This window comes from Rhinoderma darwinii, chromosome 1 (genome assembly GCF_050947455.1).
Source record: "Rhinoderma darwinii isolate aRhiDar2 chromosome 1, aRhiDar2.hap1, whole genome shotgun sequence".
In the NCBI taxonomy this organism is placed as follows: Eukaryota; Metazoa; Chordata; class Amphibia; order Anura; family Rhinodermatidae; genus Rhinoderma; species Rhinoderma darwinii.
Genome location: NC_134687.1, coordinates 496,379,660 through 496,407,512, shown reverse-complemented (window position 1 = coordinate 496,407,512; position 27,853 = coordinate 496,379,660). Strand labels below are relative to the sequence as shown.

The 27,853-nt window shown below is 43.5% G+C and overlaps 1 protein-coding gene across 2 annotated transcripts in view; it reads right to left on the bottom strand.

Annotated features, from left to right (window-relative positions):
• Positions 1 to 8,629, bottom strand: part of AIFM3 (AIF family member 3) — an 86,317-nt gene extending 77,688 nt beyond the window's left edge. For both annotated transcript variants that reach the window (XM_075835730.1, XM_075835739.1), the window contains exon 1: positions 8,416 to 8,629. The gene's annotated coding sequence lies outside the window, so the exon portion shown is untranslated. The remainder of the gene's footprint in view (positions 1 to 8,415) is intronic.
• Between the last annotated feature and the right edge of the window lie 19,224 nt (positions 8,630 to 27,853).

Here is a 27,853-nt window from a genome sequence, read left to right as displayed (position 1 = left end):
TGAAGGAGATAGGGGCTCTGTTATGGTAGAGGTGAAAAGCAGGTGGCAGGGGCACTGATAGGGGAGGGGGATCCAGAAGGTGGTACTGGTACTGTGGGGGACATGTAACTGGGGGACAAGGTGCCAGGGACACTGTGGGGGGCATGGGCACTGATGACAAAAAGTAGCAGGGATTCTGTTGGAGAAGGGGGATAAAGAAGGTGGTAGGTGTACTGTGGATAGTAGGGGACAGAATGTAGTGGTGGTGGTTCTGTGGTAGGCAGGGGGACAGAAGATGGCTAGAGTCTGTTGGGGTAAGGGACACATGGTGGCAGAAGCTCTTTGAGGGTGTGGGGCACAGAAAGTGGCATTGGCTTTGTGGTGGTAGGAAAGAGGTGCACAGAAGGTGGAAGGCATTCTGTGGAGAAAGGGTGACAGGGGCTATGTGGAATGGCAGGGGGTATACAAAGTGACAGGCAGGCACATTTTTCTTACCTGTCACTGCTGCATAGGCTGTCCTAATGGCCTGGCTTCACTGGCATTGCTGCTGAGGGCTGGTGATGACATTAGCAGGCACTAAAGACTCCCACCACAAAGGGAGCTCCACCTCCTTCCAGAGATGCAAACGCATGTCGCATCACTGTGAAGAGGAGAAAGGGCAGGAGGAGCCAAAAGGAGATGAGGGCAGACACTGGCTGTTTCTTGGCAGGGGTGAAGCTAAAGGCTCATGGGCCCGATGCAAAAGTCCTTCTTGGGGCCCCCCAACTTCTTCTCATTGCCGACGGCCTGCAGCTTTCAGCAGCATCACTGGGTCTCCTAAGTGACTCAACGATGCAGCACAAGCAGCCAGGGGCATCGCTAAGGACTTAAAACGTCAGGGGCAACAGCCCCAATACATCCCCCCCCCCGAAAAAAAATAATATGTGTATATGTGTATAAATATATATACATAGGAGACAGTATATCTATAGCATTACGACCCTATAGCTATGGACAGGATTAGATACAGTGGCTCAGCATACAGTATCACACATGATACGATTAGATACAGTGGCTCAGCAGATAGTATCACACATGATAGGATTAGATACAGTGGCTCAGCAGACTGTATCACATATGATAGGCTTAGATACAGAGGCTCAGCAGACAGTATCACACGTGATTGGATTAGATACAGAGGCTCAGCAGACTTTATCACATATGATAGGCTTCGATATAGGGCTCAGCTTGCTGATATTGCGGCTCTAGCGCTGGACCCAGGAAAGGTAAGACAATAATTGCTTGCTTTTTTATGTGTTACAAATTTTTTTTGTTTGGTTTTTTTTACGTATTCGGTTGTTGGACTATTTTGCATTCAAGGACTACTTCGATGATGGTGGTTTTTTATTCTCAATAAAATGGTTAACGAGGATTGTGTGGGTTTTTTTATTTCAACAAAATATATTTTCTATGTCCTTGTATTTTTTTAAAACTTTATTACTACCACCTTAGTAATGGCCGCTGGCTGATTGACAGCGTCCATTACTAAGGCGTGGCTTAATGTTAGCCGGTGAAAAGGCTAACACTAACCGCCATTATTACCCTGGTACCCATCACCACCAGAGATGCCGGGAACAGCTGGGTACGATCCAGTACCCGACCATCTGTAGTAATAGCCGGGTACTAGGGTGGCCGCAGGCTGGTATTATTCAGCTGGGAAAGTCCAAAAACAGTGTGCCTGGTAATGCTAGCCTGCTGCTGCTGTGTTGAATCTGTCTGGTTATGAAAAATGGGGGTGACCCCACATCATTTTTTCGAGATTTTTTTTTTTAATGATGTGGGGTCCCCCCCATATTTTATAACCAGCCAGATACAACATAGCAGCAACAGGCTAGTATTACTGGGGTGGGAAGGACCACTGTTTTTGGGCTTTCCCAGCCAGCGGCCACCCCAGTACCTGTCCACTACAGATGGTCTGGTACTGGATCGTACCCGACTCTTCCCGATACCCCTGGTGGCGATGGGTACCAGGGTAATAATGGGGCTTAGTGTTAGTCTTTTCACCGGCTAACACTAAGCCCCGCCTTAGAAATGGACGCTGTCAATCAGCCAGCGGCCATTACTAAGGCAGTAGTAATAATGTTTAAAAAATACAAACACATAAAAAAAATATTTTATTGAAATAAAAATACCCACACAACCCTCGTTAACCATTTTATTGAAAATAGTCCTCGAATCCGACGTAGTCCAACAACTAAACCTTTGAAAAAGCACAAACACATACAAAAAAAAGCTTTAGTAACACATGTGGTAGGCTTAGATACAGAACCCATGTGTGATACTGTCTTTTGGACCCTGTAGCTAAGCCTACCACATGTTAAGCTTAGATACAGGGCCCATCAGACAGGATCACACATGGGCCATGTATCAACGCCTACCATATGATAGACTTAGGTACAGGGCCCCAACATGTCCAATCCTTTGTTTTGTAGGAGAAAAGCTGCTGCCAGAGGGGTTAGGCAGAGTTTTATTTACCTCTCTTCCCTAGGCCACAGGCAACAGATCACTGGCAGAACCCACCGAAGATGGCTGACTCTGCCAACAAATATCTCCAGCTTTAAGCTGGCCATACACATAAGGCTGAGTTCACATCTGCATTTGGTGTTTCTGTTGCTAAGCTCTGTGATAGGAGCAGAGCAACAAAAATACTGGAAGCTCGGGATCCATTTTATGACGGAAAACTATGGCGCCCGACAGAACCCATTGACTTTAATGGGTTCTGTAGGGTCTCCATTATGGTTTCCGTCATTTTGTCGGGCATAATCGATGCATTACTTTGTCTGGCAAAAATAAAGGAATCTGTGACAAAGGCCCCTTATGGAGCCTCCAGCGGAGATGTGAACAGCCCCTAAGATAGCTGTGTGCATACAGCTATTTCCCCTGACCTTCCCATAATCATGCACACTTGACAGAGCCAGACACTTGCCAGACACCTGTGACAGCAGCCTATCTTTTAGTAGCAGGAAGTATCGGGCATGTTGAAATACAATCCTTCTAAATAATTATTTTTCAAGATTGGTCTATTCATAAAACTACAGAATTTAATGTACTTTTGAAAAATATCCTTGTAGAGTACCGTAGGAAATTAAAATGGCACTACTATTTATATCAATATATTTTGTGCCAAACAGAAACCATACCTAATCAAACACATAAACAGCACATGACATCTGCCACCAGTGGGCCATAATACATTATTTTAAAAAACAGAACCTGTTGCAAATTATTATTTCCGCCTTAAATTCCGAGTTAGGAAAACCATTATGAAATGTAATAAAAATAAGTCTTCAGTCATTTGAATGGCTAGAGGTATTTCAGTTACGCCGTGTAAGCTGTAACGTTGTAAAGGAAGAAGAATTTGCTGCTCTACAAAATATTTTAAGTGTTTATTGAACAAGATATTCCGGTTACTCTCTGTGTGAAGTATTTTAAACAGGATTCGGGTTTCTCTAAAAGAGACTACAAGTAGCTTTGATATAAACTGCTATAAAGAAATTGGAAAATGATGTAAGATTAGACAAAAACTAGTTAGAGAATATTGCAAAGAGGATCACTCAACTGTACAATGTCAATTATTCATCTAACACTGTACAATGGGCAAAAGGCAAGACATACCTAGAATTGAGGATCTACTCATATAAGTAACTACATGCTCTGCCCTGACTATAACAACTATACTACAGTCTGTATTCCTCCATTAAAACTATGGTAATTGCATTCTATTTTAACTTCTCATTTCCAATGGAATAATATACTTTCTGTACATATTCAAGAAGTGTAATGGCATCAGTCTCATTCAGAAGGGGTCTACGTGGTCAAATCCCCTCCTTAGCGCTGGCTGCAAGCAATCTCCACTAATACTGTGACCTCCTATTTTCTGATGTATGTGTCTAATGGCTTCACTTTGCACGAGGCTGCTTTATTGTCTCTATAATATTACTTTGTGGTGTCCCTGTATGACTGTATTCTGTTGGCAGAAGCTGGGTAGACTGAGTCTTTAATGAATAAACAAGGGTTGGGCACATTGATGGCCGTATGTTAAATTTCTAAATTTAGTAAAAAGAAATCTAACCCTTAAATGTATCTACATGTATAATGGCCAAGTCAGAAGCACTGTAAAACTCTTTTGTGTTATATAGATAAAATCTGAAAAAATGAAAACATTTTTACTAAAAGTTTCGCTCACCTCATAACCACCACGCTATGGTTGCGTTTTCCAATGCGTTTTTCATTATACTTGACTGATGCAAATGGTTGTGTAATAAATCCGAACGCTGCAGGTGCTTGTAGGTGCTCCTAGACTAGTCCTGTGTCGACTGCAGGCAATTTGAAGCAAAAAATGGTGTGTAGAAAAGGCGGATCCAGCACTCAAATATTAAAAGTTCCAATTTTATTTAAGTCATGTTAAAAACAAGCGTGGTCCCGGGATTTTGTTTTATCCTTGTTTTTAACATGACAAATAAAATTGGAACTTTTAATATTTGAGTGCTGGATCCGCCTTTTCTACATAGATAAAATCTCTTTACTTTAGTAGGGGTGACCAAGTTCTCTAGGTAAATTGAATATTTTTTTAAATGTTTTGGTAGAAAAATGTGCAAAAGGACATTTTCTTCCATATTTTAGCTCTTGCAGTAAAATGAATGTACAACCTGTAGGTTTTATTATTATTTTCACTAAAGTACTAAAAAAAAATGTTTTTTTTTAATTCAGTGGCAATAACTGATAACAATTTCATTGCATTCTAACATTAGATTTGCATAACTTTTTTCTTAAATTAGAAAGCCCCATGGACCTTTTACATTTTTACATTACGTTTTTAACTGTGATTCATAAAGCATAGAAACTTCCAACAAAGTTTCTGCCATATATTATGGCGAATAATAACCAGACACCCCAAACTTCTAAGCAATACCAGGGAACAGCAGTTATGTTTACGGGGAAAATTACATTGTTTTAAAGAGTTAATTTAACTTTGAGGCTACTCCTTTGCAATTACATTTTTCTTTTATTGTATCTAAAATCATTTTTTGATTAAAAATATCCTACTGTATAGTTTATACAACGTTTCTAAAGGCTTATGTGTCTCCATGGTTACAGACTACAAAGAAACCCTGTGTAGTCTGATCCTGTCCTGAAGTAATACTCCCTTCCATCTCTCCCCTTATTCTTGCTAACAGAAAATACACATGTTCAGACTACAGGGGTTTAGTTGTAGTTTGTAACCATGGAGACACAAAGGTCTGCATAGGAGCTGTATACAAATAAGGTAGGATATTTCTAATTAACCCCTTAGTGACCACTAAAACGCCTTTTTACGTCGGTCACTAATGGGCTTTAGGCTAGGCTGACGCCTTTTCACGTCAGCCTAGTCTAAGTCCTGCACGGGTCTCCCGTGCAGGCAGGAGCCGGGGCTCTGCTGTCTGACGACAGCTGAGCTCCTGCTCCAACGCCCGCGATCGAAGTTTACTTCGGTCGCGGCCGTTTAACCCGTTAAATGCCGCCGTCAATAGCGACCGCGGCATTTAACTTTGTTTACAGAGGGAGTGAGCTCCCTCTGTCATCCATCGGCGGCCCGCAAATGCAATCGCGGGTCTCCGATGGGGTGTCATGGCAGCCGGGGGCTTGATAAAAGCCCCCAGGTCTGCCCTGGACATATTCCTGTTAGGACGCGCCGGAGGCACGACCTAACATATTGCCTGTCAGATTTACACTGACAGGCAATAATGCTCTGGTATACGAAGTATACCAGAGCATTATAGCAGCGATCGGAACATCGCACAGTAAAGTCCCCTAGTGGGACTAATAAAATAAGTCATCAAAGTGAAATAAAGATTATTAATAAAAAGTACAGTAAAAAAATAAATAAAACCATTTTTTTCCATAAAAAGTGGTTTTATTTAGTAAAAGTGTAAAAAAAAAAAAAAAGTACACATATGTGGTATCGCCGCGACCGTAATGACTCCATTAATAAAGTTAATATGTAATTGAAACCACAAAGTGAACACCGTAAAAAAAAAACGCAAAAAACCATGGCGAAATTGCAATTTTTTTCCATTGCCCCCCAAAAAAGTCATAATAAAAATGAATCAATAAGTCCCATGCACCCCAAAACAGTACCATTCAAAACTACGTCTTGTCCCGCAGAAAACAAGCCCAAAAAATCACTACATTGATGGAAAAATAAAAAAATTACGGCTCTTGGAAAGCGACGATGCAAAAACAAATAATTTTAGTTCAAAAGTGTTTTTATTGTGAAAAAGTCGTAAAACATAAAAAAACCTCTACATATGTGGTATCGCCGTAATCTTACCGACCCATAGAATAAAGGTAACATGTTATTTACGTCGCATAGTGAACGGCGTCAATTTAAAAACGCATAGAACAATGGCGGAATTTCAGGTTTTTTTTATAATCCCCCCAAAAGGGTTAATAAAAGTTGATATAAAAATTATATGTACCCAAAAATGGTGCTATTAAAAAGCACAACTAATCCCGCAAAAAACAAGTCCTCATACAGCTATGTAGACGAAAAAATAAAAACTTTATAGCTCTTTGAATGCGACTATAGAAAAACGAATAAAATAGCTTGGTTATTAGGGCCTAAAATGGGCTGGTCACTAAGGGGTTAAGATCATTTGCAAAGTTGCTTGATTGTTTTTATTTACAATGAAGACACAAAAAGTATTGCAAAGATGGATATATGCTTTCACTTATTAGGGGACTGCAGAAACTATTTTTATGGGGAATACATATTAACTGTGGAAACATTAATTAACTCATTTGCCCTATAGTAACTATCCCCATTTGTCTGGTTCCAATCACTAGACCAGCCAGGGCCACCTGAGCCATGGGGCCAGCCAAGTACCTTGACCATAACCAAAGATTTGGGAATGATGGTTGATTCTTTCCCTAGGTATCGCCGACCATTACATGTCTGTAAATAATATGTTCCCACTGTTGCACATATCATTTATGTAAATTGTTATTGTCATGTACAGTCTCATCTGATAGCAAGTTCAATTCTAGTGTTCCATCAGTAAGTTTTATACTTGTTTCTATCATTTTAGGACCATAGACATAACAATTATTAGTAACAATTGTCTTGTTCAGTCAGATCACAAATAATTAACAATCAACAATAATCTTGTCTATGGCCAGTTGAACAAATGACTATTTATTTTCCGTTTACTAATTCGGAGGATAAAAGAGATTATATTAAACACTACCAAAGATATAAATACCTGGTTCTAGCTTGGAATTTTCCCTGAAACAATAACTTTTTAGTGAATGTTGGGGATTATTCATATAAAGGAAGGGTGGAGGGAAGTGGCGCCTCAGCAAGAAAAAGCAAAATAGAAAAAATAATAATACTATTCATAAAATACTACAGAAAATGAATTGTTAAAATCATATTTTTGTTGTACTTCTTTGTTATTTCCAGAGTGGTAATGGCAGTAGCTATAATCTATATGTGGTTATTTACGGGGCTTCCCTTTGCAATAATGAATTAAACATCATTTTGTTTTAGTTTTGAAATGTAATTAAAAAGCCTAAAGTTGGCCATAGACAAGACAATTTTCTAGCTTTCCAATATCTATTACAACCTGATTATTAAAGGGACATACATGGCAAGATATTTCCCTTGAAAATAAATATTCAATTTAAAAATAATTTCCACTGTTGTACTTGTTGTTGATGTGAATTGCTACACATACTCATTGTTTTTGCCCAATATTTTTATTCAATGCTACCAATAATAACCAACAAAAAAATGAATAAATCCTATGCAAGCTCCGACCAATCACAAGCCATTGTTTTAGATAAATTAATTATCATTAAAAATCATTATTTATAGTCGGATTCTTATTGTTACATCTATTGTCACTTTAACTCCGCTCTGCTATATTTCACATACTCTGCTTTATTTGTTGTGTGCACTGCCACTACAGACTGTACTGACTATCTCCGATGCATTATCTGCTGTGTTAAAATATGACATAATAAACATATGAGCGTTTAGGATTGGATTTAGCATTGTATACTCCCCCACACATTGCATGTTCTAATACAGGCAAGATATTAGAAGACCGAAGTCCTGTACTTATTATTGCCTATGCTTGACTTTCCATACAGGATGAATTTACTTGTTTTCAAGGTACAATCGTTGGATATTTTGACTTTGTGCTGTAATACGCATAATCTAAAATATGAAATGTATTATTTTTACACTGTATGCAGCATAGCTCGGAGATTGTGGCATACACCTCTGCATTCTGTCAAACTCCAAAGCTGCATTGCAATAGAAAGTGTGCAGTTCTGTACATGCAGCTCTGCTGTCCCCTCTGCTATCCACTGGACAAGTTAACTGAGATTATGATAACATTAGATACCTCTTACCTCAAGGGACAGAATCATATATGAATTACAGCTTCTCCTGGTCCATTTAAAGCATGTAGAGCCTGGCATCACCAGCGCTGCAGAATATTTGCATTGTATTCCAGAGTGGTAAAGACTGTGACGAGGATGGGTGGAGGGTAGATATCTTTTGGATGGGGCTAGCTGAAGAATAGAGAGAACTGCTAGTCCTGGGTTTGCAGCAGAGAACACAGGCAGTTCCCTACAGCTGCATGCAGTATTGATGAAGTAAGTCAGGATGCAAGCACAGCAAGAATTGTCAAACGCTCTGCCCCCTCCCACCAGTCTATCCCATACCCTGAGCCAGCTCTACTTCCAAGGGAAGAAATCCCTAGAGGAATAAAGCTAGGGTCACTCTCCAGAGAGAAGGAGAGCGGTCTAAGACAGTTCAGAGGAAGGGCTGATAAATGGATACCTATGTTACCTGGAGATGTAATCATGTCAAATCAACGTCAACATCACATACACAGTTCTGTACAATGTAGACATAATGCTGTATAGTGTGGACATAAAGAGGGAGTCCCCAAACCTCAATACTGCTATTGTGTAGTAATATATGTTTGCACATGGTGTCACTGTGTTGGGGTAAAAACATTAGTAATAATTCACTAGTCTTATTTAAAAGGGAGATCTTCTGATACTGGAGAAAGTGGTAAACAGCATCTTAAAAGGGTTGTCCACTACTGGACAACTGATGACCTATCCACCGGTCATCAGTGGGAGTCTGAGATCCTGACCCCGCACCGATCAGCTGCTCTGGCTGCCTCCGGGCACTGGATGTCATTGCACAGTATGCAATGTACGGAGCCAAAAGAAGTTGGCTCCGTACATTGCATAACGGCCGTGCTGCAAAACTGCAGTTTTGCGCCTATTCACTTAAATAGGAGCAGATTTGCGGTACTACAGCTTGGCTGCTATTCCATGACCAGAGCTATCTGCTTCCGGCATGGACGTCCGGTGCCCGGAGGCAGCCGGACCAGCTGATCGATGCGGGGTCCGGGTGTCGGGCCCCCACCGATCGTATATTGATGATCTATCTGGTGGATAGGTCATTAGTTGTCCGGTAGTGGACAACCCCTTTAACAAAAATTATTGTAATTTCATTTATTTTAAAGGTTATATACTAACAACTTAAAGGTGTTGTCCGGTTTGGACAACCATATTAGACTGTGGGCCTCATAGGAAGAAAATTCTCATGGCTGTGAGCCCCTTCATTAAGCTGTGTGCATTGGAGGAAATGTAATGCTTTTTGGCTGCAATAAAAGCCGATCAGGGTTTCATTTTTGAAAGCAAACCTATCGGTTCAAAAACAATCACAATCACTAGGCTGCATATGTATATTAGATGATGTGCAAGCAGAACTGTTGTGTATAACCTGCATATTTTGGATCTTTTTCTACTAGTTTTTGTGAATAAATATTTTCTCTATCCATGCTTTCTGAGTAGATGGGCTCTTCCTGGGGTGATAAAAGAGTTGTGCTGTGTGCTCTGAGCCAATCAGATCTGTCCCTACCGACCATTACCAAGACTGCAGGCCGGATTTACCTGCTGCAGAACTCCATCTACCTGGCGGGGGAAATCACAGCCCCTTGCCAAGGCAATGCCATAGCTCCCTCCCTATACTGTGCTGTGCGCAGCTCCAGCCTCAGGACTGAGAACTGGCCGTGGCGTGTCACATTGTCACCTAAAAACCTTCAAAAGGGTACTGTTCCCTAATAGAACTGTTCCTTTCTTGGCTATCAGCCCTGGTTGCGTATTTCCTGTAATTTTCCTGCTTATTTCTGTGAAATCTCTGTTTTTTACCTAGCTTGCATGACCCTACTCTGATTTAATAACCTGTGTGTTGTCCTTGGGCCTGACTCTGCCTTCTGCTGCCAATTTCTGGACCTCATGCTTGACAGTCTGTTACGGACCCAGATTAGTTTGACCATGACGCTGATCATGACTGTTTCTTGCAAGCAACCATCTATTGGGGACTATCCTTAAGACTGTGACCTGGGAATGCCACCAGTAAAATCCACACCTCTTTGTAGGGGTTAAGGGTGCAGAACGGGAGGACTCCTTAGATGCCGCACCTCAGGTTAGCCAGCACCAACCCAATAACGGTTTCTGTGAATTCTTTCCTCACCTGTTGTTAGAACCAGTTCTGACAAGTTTCTACATCTATTAACAAGTCCACTTTAGCCATGCTCCTTCGTTGTGCAACACATGGAACTGGCAAGTACCGACTACCGCTAGCCGCGAATCGCCATCCAGGTACGCTCATGGGCAAAGAGTCAAATAGAGAGTGTTACACTGATCCCTCTTCTTCTTACATCATGCAGTCTCATGGACACAATGAGAGAGAAACTGCACTTGAGTTACTCAGACACAGCTTTCTGCTTTTACACCACCTCTACAGTGCCTTGCAAAAGTATTCCCCCTCCATGGTGTTTTACCAGTTTTGCTGCATTCCAACTTTGAATTAAAATAGATTTTTTTGGGGAATTTGTACCTTTGATTTACACAACATGCCTACCACTTTTTAGGTGCAAAATATTTTTTTACTGTGACACAATCAATAATTAAGACAAAAAAACTGAAAACTTTAATGGACGTTAGTATTCGTCCCTGAAAGTCAATACATTGCGTAAGCCACCCTTTACTGCAATTACATATGCAAGTGTCCCATTCTCCCAGGCAAAACCGCTCCAAATACTTCACATTAGGAGGGTTGTGTTGGTGTACAGCGGTCTTCAAGTCATGCCACAGATTCTCAATTGGATTGAGGTCTGGTCTTTGACTATGTTTAGGGTCATTGTGCTGCTGGGAGGTGAACCTCCTTCCGTCCTCTCAAATTTCTGGCAGACTAAAACAGGATTCCCTCAAAAATAGCCCTGTATTTACTGCTATCCGTTTTCTTTAAATCCTGACCAGTTTTTTAGTCCCTACAAATGAAAAGTCTTCCCACAGCATGATGCTGCCACCACCATAATTCACTGTCAGAATGTTGTACTTAGAGTGAACGGAAATGTTGGGTTTGAACCACGAATAGAGTTTACCATGATGGCCAAAAAGTTCAATTTTAGTCTCATTTGACCAGAGAACCTCCTTTCATGTGTTTGGGGACTCTCCCACATGCTGTTTGGAGAACTCAAAAAAAAATTCTTATGTTTTTCATAAAGCAATGGCTTTTTTATGCCTACTCTTCCATAAAGCCCCACTCTGTGGAATGTATGGCTTATTTTGTCCTATAGACAGATACTGCCATCTCCGCTGTGAATATTTGGAGCTCCATTGTCACGTTGGGTTCGTGGACCCACTGGGCCGTACCGCCTTGGCGGTATGGCAGCTGGTGAACAGGGTGCAGGTCACAGTTCACAGCTCGTATAAGGTACCTGTGGCAGCTCGGACAGTAGCAAGGCAGGCTCGGCTGGGACTATGCAGCGGGTCGACGTCAGGCGTGGAGCAGCAGGACAGGCGTAGATACAGCACAGCATGGCTACAGCACAGCACGGAACTAGAACAGGATAGCACGGGATACAGGATACGAGATACAGGATATGGGATGCAGGATACAGGAACAGGGAACACTGGAACTGGAAAACACTAGGAGACCATTTGCTAGACAAACTAGGATATGACAAACAACAAACAGGCATAGAACCAAGGGGCTGGGCCCCTCTTATAGTCCAGGGCACTCATGGGCTGATTAAAACATTAAAGTCCGGTGCGCGCACTGCCCCGTTAAGAGCGGGCACGAGCATGCGTGCGCACCCTACGGAACCCGGCCGAGGTGATTGGAAGTGAGCACTGGCATCTCCTGAGGAGGAGACTGGGGCCAGCGTTCGCCGACCCATGGCTGCGGCCGTCAGGGGGGAGTGAACCTGATGGACCGCAGCCACGGACATGACAGTATCCCCCCTCTTACACGCCCTCTTCTTGGGGCCAGAGAGAGAGAGAAACTTCTTCAGAAGGGTAGACGCATTGACGTTCTACTCTGGCTCCAAGGACCTCTCTTCAGGACCAAACCTCCTCCAATCCCCTCTCACTCTCTTGGTGTCCAAGATCTCCTTAACTTCATAGGTGTCTGAAGGGCCGCTGGAGGCAACCGCAGGGCTAGGAGTCTTGGTAAATCGGTTCAGAAGAACTGGTTTCAGGAGAGAGACATGGAAGGAGTTGGGGATCCTGAAGGTAGGAGGCAGCCGAAGCTTGTAGGCGACAGGGTTGACATGCTGCAGGATCTCGAAGGGTCCGAGGAACCTGGGAGCAAATTTGTATGACGGCACCCTCAGTCGAATATTCCTGAAGGACAGCCAGACCTTCGTGCCAGGAAGAAACTGAGAAGGTTCTCTTCTCCTTGTGTCCGCCTTCAGTTTCATGCGGTCGACCGCCAAGCAGGATGGAGGATCGAGTCTACTGCCAGATCTGCAGAAAGTCCCTAAAAGCCGTGTCAGCAGCTGGTACCTCGGACATATCAGGCACCGGGAGAGGAATTTGTGGGTGTTGGCCGTAGACAATGAAGAACGGTTTCTTCTGTGAGAATTCAGCCCACGGAAGCAACTGCACCCAGTCATCATGCTGCTTGGAGATGAACTGGCGTAAGTAGTTCTCCAAGATCTGATTGATCCTCTCGACCTGACCATTGGACTGAGGATGGTAGGCCGAGGAAAAGTCCAACTTTACACCTAGGAGTCCACAGAGGGCTCTCCATAACTTCGATGTGAACTGAACCCCCCGATCAGACACAATATGCTGCGGCAAGCCGTGCAGGCGGAAGATGTGTTGCATGAACAGCTTGGCCAGTAGAGGAGCAGAAGGAAGACCGGTCAGCAGAACGAAGTGTGACATCTTCGAAAATCGATCCACCCCCACCAAGACAGTACTGCATCCAGCAGAGAGAGGTTGGTCAGTAATAAAGTCCATAGCTGTATCCTGCCAGGGACCATCGGGCACAGGCAATGGCTGGAGCAGGCCAGCAGGTCTGGAGTGAGCGACCTTGTTAGCTGCACACACAGAGCAGGACGAAACAAAGTCCAAAATGTCCTTGGGCAGAGTGGGTCACCAGAAATGACGGGCAATCAGATCTTGGGTCTTACGGGTCCCCGCGTGACCTGCCACTCTAGAGGAGTGTCCCCAGTGCAGGATTCTCCCTCGGTCAGCCGGGCGCACAAAAGTTCTCCCTGGAGGAATGTCCCTAACTTGCAGGGGATTGACAGAGACAATGCAAGACGGATCAATAATGTTCTGTGGCATCTCCATGGTGTCCTCTATCTCGAAAGACATCGGCCCTCACATTCTTGTCGGCCGGGCAATAATGGAGCTCAAACTGGAACCTGGTAAAGAACAGCGACCACCTGGCCTGGTGAGGATTCAGCCGTTGGGCCGTCTGGAGATAGGTGAGGTTCTTGTGGTCCGTAAAAATCAGGATGGGATGAGCTGCGGCCTCTCCACTTCTCCAGGGCTAACTTAATGGCCAGTAACTCCCGATCTCCAATCGAGTAGTTGCGTTCTGCAGAAGAGAAAAGCTTAGAGAAATATGCACATACCATAGACTTGCCCTTGGAACCTCCCTGGAACAGGAGTGCACCAGCGCTGACAGAGGATGCGTCCACCTCCAGCGAGAACTGTAGAGAAATGTCGGGATGATGGAGGATAGAAGCTGACGTGAAGGCACTCTTCAGGCTAATGAATGCAGACTCTTCTTAGTGAGGTCAGAGATAGGAGATGTCAGTGAGGAGAATTTTGGAATAAACTGTCTGTAAAAATTAGCGAATCCCAGAAAGCGCTGTATGGCCCACAAGCCTTGAGGGTGTGGCCATTCCAGAACGGACTTTACCTTCTCAGGATACATCTTGAGACCTTTATTCGAGACAATGTAGCCGAGGAAGGGCAGAGCATCCTTTTCAAACACGCACTTCTCCAACTTAGCGTACAGACGATTCTCTCTTAACCGCAGCAAAACTTGACATGTCTCTGATGAGACACAGGATCTGGAGAAAAAATCAAGATGTCATCAAGATAGACCACGACACAAACATAGAGGTGTTCACGGAAAATGTCATTAACAAATTCCTGGAAGACCGCGGGAGCATTACACAGGCCGAAGGGCATTACTAGATACTCATAGTGTCCATCACGGGTGTTAAATGCAGTCCTCCATTCGTCACCCCGGCAAATGCGGATTAGGTTGTAAGCCCCACGCAGGTCTAGTTTGGAAAAAATCTTGACACCACATATACGATCAAATAATTCAGAGATCAGCGGCAACGGATAGTTATTCTTCACCGTGATTTGGTTGAGACCCTGGTAGTCAATACAAGGATGCAGGGAGCCATCCTTTTTTTTGACGAAGAAGAACCCGGCTCCTGCCGGGGAGGAAGACTTCTGTATGATGCCCCTCTCCAAGTTCTCCTTAATATAGGTGGACATGGACAGAGTCTCTGGCAAGGAGAGAGGATATATCCTACCATGGGGAAAGGATGCACCAGGGATCAGCTCGATAGGACAGTCATACGCCCGGAATGGAGCCAGTGTCTCCGCCTCCCTTTTGCTGAAGATGTCCGAAAATGCAGTCCCGAAGTGCGTCTGCAATGTCTTTCCTGGGTAGATAGCTTACATTGGTCCATCCTCACAGACACCTTAGTAGGATCGGCATCTGAGGACGGCAGGGGTTGCTGCAAGGTAGGGACAAGACTAGGAAGACCTCCCTCCCGACGAACTTCTTGGAGCCGTTCTGAGAGCCTTCTATCAATCTGGGCAGCCAGAAGGATGAGGTCATCCAGGGTAGAAGGCAGGTCTCGAGCGGCAAGTTCGTCTTTAATTTTAGGAGACAGTCCATGCCAGAATATAGCCACCAGGGCCCCATTGTTCCACAACAGTTCTCCCGCCAGGGTGCGGAAGTGGATGGCGTACTCGCCCAGAGAGATGTCTCCTTGGCGTAGGTTCAGCAAGGAAGCCGCTGCAGAGGAGACTCGTCCAGGCTCCTCAAACACCGTGCGAAATGTCCGGCGGAACCTCTGGAAGTCACGGGTCTCTGGTTCTTGTCTCTCCCAGAGAGGGTTTGCCCATGCAAGGACCTTGCCAGTAAGGAGAGAGATGATGAAAGCGACCCTTGCGCCATCAGACAAAAAGGTCCTTGAATAAGGCTGAAGTGGATCTGGCACTGGTTCAAAAATCCACGACAGGTACTTGCATCTCCATCATAGCGGTCAGGAAGTGGCAAAGAAAAACAAGGATCAACACTGCCAGGAGGTGTAGTCTGAGGAACAGTACTGCCAGGAGGTGTAGTAGGAGGAACGGCAGCTCGTGCCTTCTGCCGACGTGCGAGAATGTTCACGGCCTGGAGGAGTTGGTCCTGTCGAGACTGGAGGTCTAGCATATCCGCCCGCATCTCTTGTAACGTCGTCATGGTCTTGGATCGACCAGCGGGGTCCATAGCCTGAGCGTACTGTCACGATGGGTTTGTAGACCCACTGGGCTGTACCGCCTTGGCAGTATGGCAGCTGGTCAACAGGGTGCAGGTCACAGTTCGTATAAGGTACCTGTGGCAGCTTGGACAGTAGCAAGGCAGGCTCGGCTGGGACTAGGCAGCGGGTAGACGTCAGGCGTGGAGCAGCAGGACAGGCGTAGATACAGCACAGCATGGCTACAGCACAGCACGGCACTAGAACAGGATAGCAAGGGATACGGGATACGGGAAACAGGATACGGGATACAGAATACGGGATACAGGATACAGGAACAGGGAACACTGGAACTGGAAAACACTAGGAGACCATTTGCTAGACAAACTAGGATATGACAAACAACGCTCAGGCATAGAAGCAAGGGGCTGGGTCCCTCTTGTAGTCCAGGGCACTCATGGGCTGATTAAAACATTAAAGTCCGGTGCGCGCACTGCCCCTTTAAGAGCGGGCACGAGCATGCCCCCTACAGGACCCATGGCTGTGGCCGTCAGGGGGGGAGTGAACCTGACACACCGCAGCCACGGACCTGACATCCATTAGTGTTATCAGTGGTGTCTTTGTTGAATCTCTGATTATTGTCCTACTTGCCTGGACTGTGAGTTTTGTAGTTGTGCAATTTTCTTTCCATTTGGTTATAATGGATTTAATGGTGTTACATGGGATGTTCAAAGTTTGGAATGTTTTTTTTTATAACTCAACTCTCATCCATACTTCTCCACAACTTTGTCTCTGACAGGTTTGGCGAGCTCTTTTGTCTACATGTTGCTTGCTTACTGGTGTTGCAGACTTCATGGGCCTTTCAGAACATGTGTTTATACTGACATCATGTGACTGATCATGTGACACTTTACTTGTACACAGAGGGATCATATTCAACTAATTATGTGACTTGTGAAGTTAATTGGTTTGACCAAACATTATTAACGGGTTTTATAGCAAAGGGGATGAATACATATGCACTTACAACTTTTCACTATTTTGTCACATCCATTACATTAAATCAAGTTTTAAATCCATTTTAATTCCACCTTGTAATGCTACAAAACAGGAAAAACACGAAGGGAGTAAATACTTTTGCAAGGCACTGGTATATTAACCCCTTCATTAAATGCTGCGGTCAATGGTCAATACCGATCGCAGCATTTAAATCGTTAGAAAGAGGGGGCGACCCCCTCTAACAGCTCATCGCGCCCCCCACAATGCAATCGCGGGGGGGGGGAGGCGATGGTTCCTATGGCTGCCTGGGGGCCTGATGAAGGCAGGGCTTAATAGTTGCCTGTCAGAATCACAATATACTGCAATACATTTGTATTGCAGTATATCGTGCAAGCGATCTAACGATCGCTGGTTGAAGCCCCCTAGGGGGACTAATAAAAAAAAGTAAAAAAAAATGTCAAATTAAAAGTTAAAAAAAACACTCCTTTTCCCATTTTCCCCCTAGAGCATAGTAAAAAAATAAATAAATAAACATAATTGGTATCGCTGCGTCCGTAAAAGTCTGAATTATTACAATATATCATTATTTAACCCGCACGGTGAACGCCGTAAAAAAAAGAAAATTGTAAACGCCAGAATCTCTATTTTTTGGTCACCTCATCTCCTACAAAAAATCAAACAAAATGTGATCAAACCGTCGCATGTACATCAAAATAGTATTATTAAACACTACAGCTTATCCCGTAAAAAATAAGCCCTCATACCACTTAATTGTATGAAAAATAAAAAAGTTATGGCTCTCGGAATTTGGCGACACAAAATTGACCCACAAAATAAAGTTAACATGTTGTTTTAATTGCACAGGGAATTCCATAAAAATGACGCACGAAAAACAATGGAGGAATTGCTGTTTTTTTCTACCCCACAAATATTTTTTTTCCCATTTCCTAGTACATTATATGGCACAATAAATGGTGCTACGAAAAACTACAAATCGTCCCGTAAAAATCAAGCCCTCATAGTACTATATCGACAGAAAAATAAAAAAGTTATGGCTTTGGAAGGTGGGGAGGAAAAAACAAAAATTTAAATCTGAAAAAGAGCTGCGGCGGGAAGGGGTTAAGATGTTACATTTTGTACTTCCAGTGGATAAAAATCTGTCCTGGTCATGTGATGATCACACAGATGCAGGACTGATAAAGTAGACAATAAAGGTTCCTATTGAAAAACTGCAAGCAGGGGTCTTTAAATAATGAGAAATTTATTTGGAAAGTATCCCATAGACAAGTATAGCGCTGCTTTTGGAAGAAAGTAGCCATGTTTTTCTAATCCTGGACAACCCCTTTAAATTGCTGAAGCCAGCATTTCCCCTTTAACTAACCCACAAATAATATTATTTTAGTTATCCAACATTATCATTAAATGATACAAATGTGTCTTGGATAATAAATAATTCTTCTTCACTGTAAGGTGGGAGTTCTTCAAATTCATATTACATGCCATGTTACATATACAAGCCTATATATAATTTTACAAATGTATATGTAAATGACATAAAGACGTTATTGGCTTTGCATTTTAAAATATTATAAATAGCGTAAAAATACATTGTTGTGCTTAATATAATCAGAATTTCAGACAAGGTGAATATGAGGTTATTATTTTAAGTGGCTGTTTTTCTTTTTTTAAGTGGTGCTGCTGTGGGCTTCCATTTACAACACTGACAAGTACTATATTCTTCTTAGTTTCCTCCATTTAAAAATCTAATGTTCACTTTCTAAAGAAGGATTTCCTGTAGAGATTATCAGGTCTATTCATCACATTCTCTTGTCTGTAACATTAAGGTTAAAACAGCTATTTATCTAGGTCTTTTGGCTGCAGTTACTGCAAAACAACAGCAGCTAATTTATTAAAGGTTTTATAGTACTGAACAACTATAGAGAATGTAAAACATACATGAATACACATCCACAACTTCATTTGTTACTAAACTGGACTCTTGCACAATTTACAGCTTCATGTATTTACTATCTATAGTCCTCTTTGCCCCAGAACAGGTAGGTCTGGGGTTATACCTGGAGTCATAAAGCAGTTCATGATTCATTTTGTATACTTTTACTTACTCAGTTTGACACAGGGTCATCCCTTATAGCTGGCTATGGGCAATAATCATTCCTATTAGGCTTCGTTAACATCTGCCTTGGGACTCCGTTCATGGGTTCCGTCTGAGCTTTCTATCAGGGGAAGCCAAGAACGGAATCCAAACTGAAACATATGGAAACTATAGGTTTCCGTTTGCATCACCATTGATTTAAATGGTCACGGATCCGGTGCAAATGGTCTCCGTTTGTCACTGTTGTTTAAGGGTTCCGTAGTTTTGACGGAATGAATACCGCAGTCGACTACACTATTGATTCCGTCAAAACGACTGAACCCTTAAACAACTGTGACAAATGGAAACCATTTGCACCGGATCCGTCACCATTGAAATTAATGGTGATGCATAGGTTTTCCGTTTGTTTCAATCAGGGTTCTGTTCATGGGTTCCCCTGACGGAAAGCTCCAACAGAACCCATGAACGGAGTCCCGTTGCAGATGTGAATGAAGCCTTACATGAGCTACTTGTTGCTCAGGATCAAATGTTTGTGACATTGTTGAAACAGAAGTGAGTGGTTCTAAGTATGTTGATATTTATGAGCAAGGAGCGTACTCATTGACTACATGAATTAAGAGTTCTCTTGATAAGCTCCTTTTGACATTTTTGATTAGAGAATTTTAAGTCCACACGTGGTAAGGACTTTAACCCATCCATGTAATTTATCGTCGATTTCAAAGGATCAAGTATTTAATGTCCTCTGCAGAAAATATGAGACCTGGTAGCCACTTGGTAATCCCTTTACAAAACAGGAAGCCGTATGGGCCACCAAATCTTCAATAATCAGGATAGTGTACAACTACTGATAAAGTAAATGTAGAACTTTTCAATAATGGGATACAGTGGAAACCAAACATACTTTTGAATTAAAGAAACTATTCAAGTTCAAACTATATTGAAAATGTTGTCTCTTTTTGCTTTTTTTATGTCATTTCTTTTTAATAATCATTTTTTGACCTTTTAGAAAATACTTGCATCTTGAAAAAATAAACAAGCTGAGTTCTGGTCTTAATTAATTTTTACTATTGTGTAAGTATTGTCATGATCAATTCAAATTTTCCAAGACTATTAGACTAATCTATGATGATCATTTGTTTAATTTCCAATTTTGTCTTTTTATAGGACACAAGTAGAAACCTTCACAAAAGAGAAAGCACTTTATTCTAAAAGCAAAACATCTGATTAATTATTGAGTCCCTTTTTATCCTCTCATTCATGTAGAAACATCCCTACAGAGAGAACTATACTCTTTTCTATAGGTTTGTACACAACTGCCAGAGACCACAGTGCAGAAGACCTCGATGGTCGTAGACATTCTTAAAAACTAAAAAAATGCATAAAATTGTCCTCATCTCCTAAAATTGTAATAATAAAAGTACCTATGTTCTATGTCTTAATAAAGCTGAAGGCTAGAGGAGATGGAACACAGATTATCAGCAACAATTAGAAACGTGGTCAGAAAACAATTTAAAGGAAATGTGTCGCTAGAAGTTTGTTTTTCGTTTTTTTTTTTTCACTTAAACATTTATTATTTAAGTGATTACACATTGTTTTAATTTTTTTTTATTTTTTCACAAGTCAGGAAATATTATAAATTAGATTCTAATTTATAACATTTCCATGTGCTGGGCACTAGAGGGAGACAAAATTGCAGCATGGTCACTGTGGTAGAGCAACCTCATTGATGCATGCTGCAAATTTGGGGTGGACACACTCTCTCTAGTGTCCTCACACAATCCCCCCTCCCTTCTTCTGGCTAGTGCCAGGAGAAGTGTCACGATGCGGGGTGTGGACCCACTGGGCCGTACCGCGTAGCGGGGATGGCAGCTGGCCAAACCGGAAAGTACACAGTTCAATGGTTCAGCGAGAGTACCTGAGGCAATCGTAGGCAGTGGCGAGGCGAACACGTCCAGAACCAGGCGGTGGGAAGTCGTTCGGTGAGGCGTAGCAGGGTAGCGTAGACTGTAGCACAGCATGGTAGGTAGCGCAGCACGGCAATAGCACTAGGTAGCACGGAAACAGGATACGGGATACGGAATACAGGAGCAAGGTACACTGGGAGGCTGGAAGACACTGGGAGACCATAAGCAAGACGAACAACGGGAAAACTAACAACGCTCTGGCAAAGGGCAAGAGGGCAGAGCCCTTTTTATAGCCCAGGGCATCCTGGGCCAGATTACAGTTTTTGCAAAACGTGCGCACTGGCCCTTTAAGGCCGTGCACGCGCGGGCGCGCGCACCCGCCGGAGACACTCGGAACCCGGAAGAGAGTGCCGGCGCCTGACTGGGGGACGACGCTGCAGGCAGGTAAGCTGTCCATGGCCACGGCCGTCGGGGTTAACGACCGATCGACGGGCCGTGGCCATAGACGTTACAAGAAGGAAGGGTTTGAATCTTCAAACCTTCTACACTGTGTGCCGCCATTATCTGAGCGACTGCACAGTGTAGGAGGATTAGATACAGGGCTCAGCAGACAGTATCACACGAACATAATACACACATAATAACAACATAATAACACACGAACATAATACACACATCACATACACGAACATAAATTACCTGCCGCCTCCGCTGGTCTACGCTCCTATTCCTTGCGCCTGAACATATGGCCGGAAGCCGCGGCCGGAAGTCTTCATCTGACTGTCCGGCAGCGGCTTCTGGTCCACATGAAAATGACGCCGGATTTCGCTCTGCGAACGAGCTTCGTTTTGGTCTGTGTGGGAGCGGCGCATGCCACACAGACGGCGTACGCTTCTGAGAATGGAACGGCTCCCGTTCGCATTCTCTATGGGGTTGTATGTGCCGTATTCCATCTCTGTATGTGTCGTTAATCGACACATACAGAGATGAAAAAAAAATGGCAACCCCCATAGAGAAGTAAAAGTAAGAACAATGTCAAAAGTAGAACATGAGAACACAAATAAATAAAATTTATGTTAATATCATATTAAAAGCAATATGATAATAAAAAAATAAAAAATTCATGACACCTTCCCTTTAAATTCAGTACACAGATGAGCAGCAATAGGTTATAGTGTAAGGGTATGTGCACATGATGAGAGGCTTTTACGTCTGAAAAGACAGACTGTTTTCAGGAGAAAACAGCTGCCTCATTTCAGACGTAAATGCTCCTCCTCGCATTTTGCGAGGCTTCTCTGACAGCCGTAAATTTTGAGCTGTGCTTCATTGAGTTCAATGAAGAACGGCTCAAATTACATCTGAAAGAAGTGTCCTGCACTTCTTTTGACGAGGCTGTATTTTTACGCGTCGTCGTTTGACAGCTGTCAAACGACGACGCGTAACTGACAGGTCGTCTGCACAGTACGTCGGCAAACCCATTCAAATGAATGGGCAGATGTTTGCCGACGTATTGCAGCCCTATTTTCAGACGTAAAACGAGGCATAATACGCCTTGTTTACGTCTGAAAATAGGTCTTGTGAACCCAGCCTAAGGCAGAGACGCTCACTCCTTTCTCACAATTTCCATTTTTGGTACAAAACTGTAATAAATGTTTTTGGTTTATTAGTTAGAATTGTTCTATTTATTTTTTTGACTTTGTAATATCTATGTAAGATGATGTTTTAATGTATATAGTTAGGAAGTGGCCTCAAACAATGTAAAATACAGGTCTGTGGTTGCAATGCTCTTTAAGGGTGGTAGCAGCAGGGAAATATGGTGACACCCCTTTTTGGACATATATACATATATATATATAAATATATAAAATGCACTATAGGATTTTCTCATTTGTTTTCTCACATGCAATGGCATGACTAATTATGCTGAAAATATTACCCATGGCCCCCAGCAATCACCTCCCATTATGTTCTTTCTTACTTTTAAAACTTACTTAGTTTTGAAAAACTTGATTTTCCTGATTTTTTTTCAGTCACCTTTTTCCCACACAGCCAGTTCACAGGTTTGTTAAAAAGTATCTGCATTTTCAAAAAACTTTTGATATGTCATAGAGATATATCAGAAGTTTTGATCAGTGGTAGTTCGGGTGCTGAGACCCCCACCGTCGCTGAAACTAAAGTGCTTAGCTGTGTGTTTTATACCTTTTGGCTGTCTTTGATGCTCCTTGTCAGGCTTAAAACAGCTAACAAACAGATGTGGCAATCTTAATCTTGACTTTTAAGGCATTAAATACAAAGTGTCAGAAAAAATGTAGTTGACTTTTTCAATGGCTTTACAATGGCTTTTGTTGTGTGATATCACGCTTCAGCAAGTTACCAGAGTCAAGATAAACTTGGCTACATCTGTAGAACGTCTTTGAGCTCGTCTTCAACCTAACGATGAGCGATGATCGTAGACGAATGTGCAGCGCGCTCAGCTGAGCGCTTTTTCACCTTTGTTTCAGCGATGGTAGGGGTCTCAGCACATGGACCCACACCGATCAAAACTTCTGATATGTCTCTAGTGTTTATGAAAATACAGATACACTTTAAGCATGTGTATAATTTGGTTAATTAAATAGATATTGCTTTTTACCTAGTAAAGACTTCCATATATTACACAGTTTGCTGGGTGCAATAACTGCTGTCCAGAAAGAATTGTGACTTGAGCTTTTGGATGCATTTGGTGATGAGTCATTCCCTTTTATTTATCTATTACCCAACTTGTATTTTTTAACTATAACAGCAATTTGAGTACTGAACTTAGATGTGATCAATAACAGCTCGAACTTGCGTGTCAGAGACACGCAGGATCCGCTGTCTCTAAACCCGTCAGTCCCGCTGACCTGACGGATTCAGTTCTCTGCACATGATACAGCGTCTCTGTATACAGGACACAAAGCAGCTGTATCTCAAAAAGTAAAAATAATTTTTAATAAAAAGTATTTAGAAAGTTGCACAAAACACACTTTTTTGACTTAGTAACTAAAGAGATAGATCAGGGTGGGTCTGTGGATATAGCTTATTTGGCTTTTAGCTAGGTGTTTAATACAGTGTGCCATGATAAATTATTTCAGAAAATGAAAATCCTTGGATTTGACTCAAATATAGTGAAATTGATAAATGCTTGGCTAAAGGACAGGAAACAGAGCATTATTGTAAATGGTGTAAATTTAAAGGAAGGACTAGTAACAAGTAGAGTACCTCAAGGTTTACTTCTGGCTCCTATATTGTTTAATGTATATTTTAGTAATATTGCTTATGGCCTGCAAGGGAAGGTATGCCATTTTGAAGATGATACAAATGTTGTTAACAGGGTTGATACTCCAGGAGGTGTAAGTAAAATGCATAGTGATTTGGAGAAAATCGAAGAATGGACTAAAGTTTGAAGTCAAAGTGTACAATAATGCATGTCGGGCACAAAAATCCTATAAAATTAAAAATATAAAATGAATGGTGGGGTAATGTTAACAGAAGAAAGTGACCTGGGAGATATCATTTCAGATGATATAAAGGTAAGCAAGCACTGTTATTTAAGATGTGGTGGAATCCGGAAGGTTACTTGGTTGTATGGGAAGATGTATTAGTAGCAGGAAAAATGAGTGTATACTGCCACTTTATGGGTCACTACTAAGACCGCACTGTAACGGCCGCGGTCGCGGACCGCCGCCTTTCCTCTCCTTCCGCAGACCTCTGCACTCATGCCGGCATCTCCGTCCCCAGCGATGCCAGAATACACGACCGTACTGCCCTGCAGCCTCTCTTAGGGTGTGCGCTCATCCTTAAAGGGCCAGCGCACGAACCGATAAAAAGTTCTCTAACCAATCCCAAGATCACCCTGCACTATAAAAAGGGCTCTGCCCTTCCACTCCTTGCCTGAGCGTTGTCGTATTATTCTCATGTTAGTCTAAGCAAATGGTCCCTTAGTTGTATCATGCTCCTAGTGTTCCCGTATCCTGCTTCCCGTATCCTGTTGCTGTGTTTGTTCCTGAGCCAAAGTCTATTGCTGGAGTCATGTGTGCCTCATCTGCCACGTCCAGTGTCATCTGCCACGTCCCGGTCTCATCTGCCACACCCAGGTCTCATCTGCCACGTCCGGTGTCATCTGCCACACCAAGCATCATCCGTGCCAAGTGTCTGCCATAACACGTGTCTGCTACTCCAAGTATCTGCAAGATCAACTTCCCAGGCATGGTCGGCCTTAGCTATGTGCGACACGTGCGGTCGCACAGGGCGCCGGCCGCCATGCTGTAAGGGGGGCGCCAGTGGCTACGAGCAGAAGAGAGGAGAAATGTTCCTCCCTCTGCACTGCTGCGTGAAGTGAGCGCTGATTGGAGGAGCAGCAGGTGCTTCTGTCTGCTCCACCAATCAGCACAGCCTGTACTGCAGTGTCACAGACACTCAGCACCTCACGCAGCTCCTTCCTGCTGTGCTGCTGCCACAGAGAAGACTCCTCCACGGAGCTCCAGAGTCAGGTAAGTGCAGCAGCTTTAGCTTAATCTATGTCTATTTATGTGCAGTGTGAGGGAGGGGGAGAGAGGGGGCTTTATGTGATGTGTAACAGGATGTTTTTTTTTTTTTTTTTTTAAAGATCGATTTTGTGGGGGAGGGGAGACTAGGTTATAGGTGATTTGAGTGTATTTTTTACAGATCGATTTTGAGGGGGAGGGGACATTGCCCTAAATGCTATAGGAGTGTGGGGGGATTCTTTATAAATGTATTTTGTGAGGAGGGGGACTTCTGTATAGTTTATTTTGTGGTGTAGGAGCTTATTATGAATCATGGGGGAGGGGAACTTAGCGTTATGTATGGGGAGAAAGGATTCTTTAGGGTACGGCCACACGGAGCGGCCCTCACACTGTCGCAACGCGGCCAACAACCGCGCTGGCACTATGTAGGAGCTGCTGTCAAATACCTCGTTAAGGGGTATTCCGGTTACATCCGCATGCGCACTGCCGCTCCATTCATTCTCTATGGGAGCGCCGGAGATAGCCGAGTGCAGTGTTCTGCTTTTTCCGGCGCTCCCATAGAGAATGAATAGGGGGTAAGTTGTTGTAATTTGCAAAATCGTGCGGCCATAAAGGGTGTATTAATTCATGGCCGCACGTCAACGCGGGTAAACCGTCCCTTTATCTGCAAAATTGTGCGGCCATGAATTAATACACCCTTTATGGCCGCACAATTTTGCAAATTACAACAACTTACCTCCTATTCATTCTCTGTGGGAGCGCCGGAAAAAGCAGAACACTGCACTCGTCTATCTCCGGCGCTCCCATAGAGAATGAATGGAGCGGCAGTGCGCATGCGAATGTAACCGGAATACGTGCGGCCACTAACAGGCTGTTTGACAGCCGCACTGAACATGGTGCTGGCGTGGTTGTTAGCTGTGTTGCGACCGTGTCAGGGCCGCTCTGTGTGGCCTTACCCTTAGGCTGGATTCACACGAGCGTGTGCCTTTTGCGCATGCAAAAAACACGGCGTTTTGCCTGCGCAAATTGCATTTGACAGCCTCGTGCGGCAGCAGCATATGATGCGCGGCTGTGTGCTTTTCGCGCAGCCGCCATCATTATGACACTCCATTTGGATGTTTGTAAACAGAAAAGCACGTGGTACTTTTCTGTTTTCATTCATCCTTTTGACAGCTGGTGCGGGAATCACGCTGTTCGCACGTTAGTGCTTCCGTGTGACATGCGTGGTTTTCACGCACCCATTGACTTCAATGGGTGCGTGATGCGCAAAAAACGCTCAAAGAACGGACATGTCGTGACTTTTACGCAGCGGACTCACGCAGCATAAAAATCACGCACATGTCTGCACGGCCCCATAAACTAATATAGGTCCGTGCAACGCGCATGAAAATCACGCGCGTTGCCCGGACGTATATCCCGTTTGTCTAAATAAGCCCTTAGAGATAATATTTGTGGGGAGAGCAACTTGATTATAAGGGTAGGAACACACAGGGCGGATACGTAAAACCACACAGTGTATACATCCTGAGAACCGCAGGGAATTTCACCTGAAAAACGGCACCAAATTTTGGTGCAGTTTTTTGGGCGGAAAAACTGCAGAAATAAATCTTAAAAAAAGCTAATACTCCCGCCCATAGTCCCTCTCTCTCTCTGAGCGTAGCCCGGCCTCCTGCGATGACGCTGTAGTCCATGTGACCGCTGCAGCCTTTGATTGGCCTTTGATTGGCTGCAGCTGTCACATGGGATGAATCGTCATCCCTGGAGGCCGGGCTACGCTCAGAACAGAATACGCATCGCCATGACTACGGCCGGGTGTATTACCTTTTTTTTTTCTCATTAGAGATTAACGATAAGAAAAGTTTTTATCATTGATCTTCTCCTTTGTTAACACTGACCAAATATCATTATAATTGGTCAGAAACTGGTGAATCATGATGATAATTGGCTAAACTAAATAGGCCTGTAATGGGGGTATATTCAGGCTTAGTGCCTAGGGCAGCGTGAGTTGTAAATACGGCCGTGCTAAAGACGCAGATACTATTGAACACTATAGCAGAGCAGGGAGGTATCTCCCTGCTCTGTGATCTACTAGGCTGGTGGTTCCCAGCATGAGGTTCCCATGAGAACCCTCCAGCGGTGCCGCAACACTCCTCTGGACAACTGCCATGGATGTGCTTTCTCTCCTGCTCCTCATAGCGCAAAGTGGATGTGAGGAGGAGGAGGAGGAATTTTTTTTGTGCAGAACTCCTGTAGATGGCACCCCCCGACTAAATGGACAGAGACGTCAGGGGCTTCTCCTGGAGTGGAATCCCCGGTCACAGCGTCGGCAACGCTGTGGACAGGGATTCCGCTTCAGGAGTTAGTTGCCCGATGTCACTGTTCATATATGGACATCAAGCACTCCGTCAAGGAGCGGAATCCCCAGCCACAGGGAGCTACAGTGGCGCTATCTACAGGAAGGGAGTGCTACCTACAAGGGTGTGTGTGGCACTACCTACAAGGCGGCTGTGCGGC